General features: G+C 39.4%; 1 pseudogene; it reads right to left on the bottom strand.

Annotated features, from left to right (window-relative positions):
- Window positions 1-2301: 2301 nt before the first annotated feature.
- On the bottom strand, window positions 2302-3566 carry LOC122222510 (annotated as a pseudogene).
- Between the last annotated feature and the right edge of the window lie 2310 nt (window positions 3567-5876).

The raw sequence follows: 5876 nt of genomic DNA, 5'->3' as shown, positions 1-5876 counted from the left end.
ATTTTACGAGAAAAAAATGGGTTTATTTGGTAATAGCAGAGAATTTCAATTCTTGGGACAAGGTACAGCAAAACTATAGTCAGGTCTGGAGAACCAAAGAGAAGAATGCTCTTTTACAGAGTAAAGGGGGAAGCTGGGAGGGATTCTATAAACAAAAAGTCCACTGGAGTAAACTGGGAGTTCCAAGTGTAGTGGCTTTTTAAATTTTTTAAATGTTTATTTATTTCTGAGAGAGACACAGAGAACAAGTAGGGGAGGAACAGAGGGAAAGGGAGACACCAGAATCTGAAGCAGGCTCCAGGCTCTAAGCTGTCAGCACGGAACCCCACTTGGGGCTCGAACTCATAAACCACAAGATAAGGACCTGAACCAAAGTCAGAGGATTAACCAACTGAACTAGCCAGGCACCCCTGTAGTGGCCTTTTATTGGCTGAGTTGTGACAGTCTCTCATTGGCTGGGCTGCTGCTGGGGAAGGAGGAAACCTTTCTTATTCCTGCTGGGATTGCAAAGTAGTATCCACTAGCGAGGTAAATCTCTTCCTGTGGGGTCTCCAATTGAGGACTAGTGGCTGGGTATGAGGGCCCCCCTGCTGGCCTCCCAACTTCATTCTAAATGATATTTTCTTTTATTAATTTTCACACATCTTACTTACTTGGCCTGTTCAGGAAACAGATATATCTTAGAGAATAATGGCAGATTATCATAAGCTTATCTAGATGGCAACTTCTATTGTAACTGCTGTATCAGATATAATTTCATTGCTTAAACTGATAAACATATACTTCAGTACCTGGTATGTAGCTATTGATCTTGTAAATGCTCTTTTCTTCTATCTGATATTAAAGACTATCAGAAGCAGTTGCTTTCAGCTGTCAAAGTAGCAATACACATTCACTATCCTACTTCAGGGGTGTATCAATTTAACTTGTGTCATAATTTAGTTCATAGGGATCTTGCTCACCTTTGTCTTCTATAAGATATCACACTGGTCGTACCTTGATGACATCATGCTGATTGAACTAGTGAGTAAGAAGTAGCAAGTACTCCAGAGTTATTGGTAAAACATGTGCAAGTCACAGTGTGGGAAATAAATCCAACTGAAATTCAGTGGCCTTCTACCTATAAGTCCAGTGGTATGGGGCATGTCAAGCTATCCCTTCCAGGATGAAGGGTGAATTGTTGTGTTGGCCCCTGCTACAACCAAAGCTGAGACACAACATCCAGTGGGCATCCTTGAATTTTAAAGACAACATATTCGTCATTTGTATGTGTTACGCTAGCCCATCTAAAAACTTACCCCCAAAACTTCTAGGTTTGAATGGAGCTCATAATAAGAGAAGGCTCCTCAACAGATCCAAGCAGCCATACAAGCTTCTCTGGAAACTTGGACTATATGACACCATAGATCCAATGATATTTGATGTGTCAGTGACAGATAAACATGACTTTGGCAGGTCCCTACAGATGAATCACAGCATCCAGGGTTTTCAAGAAAAGTTCTGCCATCCTCTGTTGATAACTACCCTCCTTCTGGGAAACAACTTTAAGTTGCTAGTGGGCCTTAGTAGAGAATGAAAACCTAACTGTTGGATACTAAATTACCATGTTATGTGTTCATCATGAACCAGATATTGTTTTATTCACCAACCTATAAAGTTGGGTATGCACAGATGCATTCCATCATCAAACAGAAGTGGTATAGACACTACTGATTGAGAGTCTGCCTAAGATCAGGCTTAAGCAGGCCCAGGAGCACAAGTAATTTGCATGTCGAAGTGACCCAAATGCCCATAATTCTCATTCCTGTTACACTACCTTCTCTCTTCTGGCCGGTACCTGTGGTCTCACAGACAGTTCTCTACAATCAGCTGACAGAGAGAGACAATTCAGGCTCTGTTCACAGATAATTTGCATGTTATGCAGACGCCATGTGAAAATAAACAGCTGCAGCAATTAAAAAGACTAAGATGAAGAGAAAACCTCCCAGTGAGCAGAATTTTGATAAGTATATATGATGGTTCACTCTGCGTGGAAGAAAAAATTACCAGACTTGAGATTATATACTGATTCCTAGGATGTGGCCATTGGTTTGGCTGGTTTGTCAGAGACTGGAAGGAACATTATTGGAAAATTGGTGATAAGGAGGTCTCAGAAAGAAGTATGTGGGTTGACCTTTTTTTATTTTTCATGTTTTATATATTTATTCAGAAAGTCTTTAAACTATGGAATTATGCATTTTTAGCACTATGAAATCTGATGTTCTGAAATCCCTTTTCCATATAATTCTGTTTATCACAATGTTATAATCCTAGAGAAATTCTCTTATCTGAAGTTTTTAATGCATTCAGATACTTTTCATGATGTCTGATGTGATCAGTAATAACAGTTGCAATGAAATATTTAGCTATGTTCATAATTCTCATAATCTAAAAACAACAGGAATTTATTTTATGTACAGGCAGGTATGAATTTATCAAGTAGTAACAGTCAATCAGAAAGGAACTGATCACCTTTTCTTTGATCAATTAGTATGTCCAGCTGAGAACCTGGGTAGCACTTCACAAGATGGGTAGCATCATAAGTCTTCCATTTACTTTGATCTGTTCCCAAATATCCACTAAAGGCTTTTTTACCCCAAGGGCAAAAAGATCACTGGGTTGCAAATTGGAGCAAATGTTGGCAGAGATTTGTACTTTCCAGGATTCTTCAAAGCACAAAGTTCCCCATGGAGTGTCCAAAAATAGACATCCTTTGGATATCCACTGGAAAATGGCATTTATGATTTGGAGAAGCTCCTCAGTTACATAAAAGTACATTCTGCAGTTAGTTTTCCAAGGATCTTCAGTGGCACCCACAAAAAAAACCCAGCACTGGTGTCAAAGTCCCAGCTCTAATTTTCTCCTTTAATATTGCAACCACAAGGGCTGGTATCTTGAACAATGACAACAACCATGTTCTGAGGTATCTTGATGATAACCAGACTTTGACATAAAATTTTGTTTGGTGCAAGTTAAACCAGACAGCCAATATAGTGCAGGGCATTTTCCACTTTTTGCCTTTGGTGGTAGATAACAAAGTTCATTTTGCATTCAGCTCAACACTGTCATATTCAAAAAATGTCTGCAATTCTTTTGATGCTATTCTCCTGACCAATTGCTACTTGCTTTTTTGTCTGCACCAAGGGATAGATGATCCTTGGTGATTGATGGCAGTGGGGGGAGAAGAAGCAACTGGAACCAGTTAGATCTTTTTGAATGGGCAAAATGTGAAAATATTTGAGTCCCATGTAAATGCTCAACAAAGGGTTCCCTTATCAGAGGAGGATGATTCTAACAATATAGTGGATACGATGACCCATTCTATGGATAGCAGTCAATGTTTTCCCCTGCCACCCATCATCACTCAATGGGCTCATGGATGCAGTGGCCATGTTGGCAGGGATGGAAGATATCATGGGCCCAACAACATGGATTTATGCTCAAAAAGGCCAATATGCTTATGGCTACTGCTGAGTGACCATTTACCAGCCATAGAGGCCAAAACTGATTCTCTTATATGGCATCATTTCCCAGGGTGTTCAGCCAGCAAGCTGGTGGCAACTTGATTCCATTAGACTCCATCACAGCAGAGGTAGTGTTTCATTCTTTTCTTTTTTAATTTTTTAATGTTTTTTTTTAATTTATTTTGAGAGAAAGATTGTGTGTGAGTGGGGGAGGGGTAGAGATGAGGGAGAGAGAGAATCCCAAGCAGGTTTTGTGCTGTCAGCACAGAACCTGATGCAGGGTTGCATCTCATGAACTAAGATTATGACCTGATCCAAGATCAAGAGTCAGATGCTTAACCACCTCAGCCACCCAGGTGCCCCAAGGTAGCGTTTCATTCTAATTGAAATATACACATACTCTAGATACATATTTTCATTCCCTGTATGTGATGCTTTTGCCAAAATTACCTTCTGAAAACTTAATGAATGCCTTCTCACCATTATGCTATTCCAACAACATTGCTTCTGACCAAGGAACTCATCATGTCACAGGAAATGAAATGTATCAATGATTCCATGTTCATGAAATTCATAATCATACCATGTTTTCCACCATCCTGAATCAGCGGCCATGACAGAACAGTGGAATGGCCTCTTTAAGACTTAGTTACAGTGCCAGGTAGATGACAGTACTTTGTGAGACTAAGGCAATGTTATAAATAAACGGCATATATACTCTGAATCAACATTCAATATGTTGCTGTTTTTCCCACAGCTAAGTTCATGGGTCCAAGAAGCAAGGTGTAGCAGTGGGAGTGGCACCAGTCACTCTTACCTCTAGCAATCCACAGTGCAGAAGCTTTTTATCTTGATGAGGTCCAAATAGTTCATTTTTGCTTTTAATTCCTTTGCCTTTGGAAATCTGCCAAGCAAGAAATTGCTGTATGCTCTTTAACTTCTTGGTGAGGTCAAAGATGTTGTTGCCTGTTTTCTCCTCTATAGTTTTTGTGGTTTCCTGTCTCACATTCAGGTCCTTTATCCATTTTGAGTTTATTTTTGTGAATGGTGTGAGAAAGTGGTCTAGTTTCAACCTTGTGCATGTTGCTGTCCAGTTCTCCCAGCACCATTTGTTAAAGAGACTGTCTTTTTTCCATTGGATGTTCTTTCCTGCTTTGCCAAAGGTGAGTTGGCCATACGTTTGTGGGTCTAGTTCTGGGGTTTCTATTCTATTCCATTGGTCTATGTGTCTGTTTTTGTGCCAATACCATGCTGTGTTGATGATTACAGCTTTGTAGTAGAGGCTAAAGTCTGGGATTGTGATGCCTCCTGCTTTGGTCTTCTTCAAAATTACTTTGGCTATTCGGGGCCTTTTGTGGTTCCATATGAATTTTAGGATTGCTTGTTCTAGTTTCGAGAAGAATGCTAGGGCAATTTTGATTGGGATTGCATTGAATGTGTAGATAGCTTTGGGTAGTATTGACATTTTGACAATATTTATTCTTCCAATCCCAATCCATGAACAGGGAATGTCTTTCCATTTCTTTATATCTTCTTCAGTTACCTGCATAAGCTTTCTATAGTTTTCAGCATACAGATCTTTTACATCTTTGGTTAGATTTATTCCTAGGTATTTTATGCTTCTTGGTGCAATTGTGAATGGGATCAGTTTCTTTATTTGTCTTTCTGTTGCTTCATTGTTAGTGTATAAGAATGCAACTGATTTCTGTACATTGATTTTGTATCCTGCAACTTTGCTGAATTCATGTATCAGTTCTAGCAGACTTTTGGTGGAGTCTATCGGATTTTCCATGTATAATATCATGTCATCTGCAAAAAGCGAAAGCTTGACTTCATCTTTGCCGATTTTGATGCCTTTGATTTCCTTTTGTTGTCTGATTGCTGATGCTAGAACTTCCAACACTATATTAAACAACTGCGGTGAGAGTGTGCATCCCTGTCGTGTTCCTGATCTCAGGGAAAAAGCTCTCAGTTTTTCCCCGTTGAGGATGATGTTAGCTGTGGGCTTTTCATAAATGGCTTTTATGATCTTTAAGTATGTTCCTTCTATCCCAACTTTCTCAAGGGTTTTTATCCAGAAAGGGTGCTGGATTTTGTCAAAGGCCTTTTCTGCATCGATTGACAGGATCATATGGTTCTTCTCTTTTTTTTTAATTAATGTGATGTATCACGTTGATTGGTTTGTGAATGTTGAACCAGCCCTGCATCCCAGGAATGAATCCCACTTGATCATGGTGAATAATTCTTTTTATATGCTGTTGAATTCGATTTGCTAGTATCTTATTGAGAATTTTTGCATCCATATTCATCAGGGATATTGGCCTGTAGTTCTCTTTTTTTACTGGGTCTCTGTCTGGTTTAGGAATCAAAGTA

This window comes from Panthera leo, chromosome B3, assembly GCF_018350215.1.
Source record: "Panthera leo isolate Ple1 chromosome B3, P.leo_Ple1_pat1.1, whole genome shotgun sequence".
In the NCBI taxonomy this organism is placed as follows: Eukaryota; Metazoa; Chordata; class Mammalia; order Carnivora; family Felidae; genus Panthera; species Panthera leo.
This window is presented reverse-complemented; position numbering and strand designations above follow the sequence as displayed.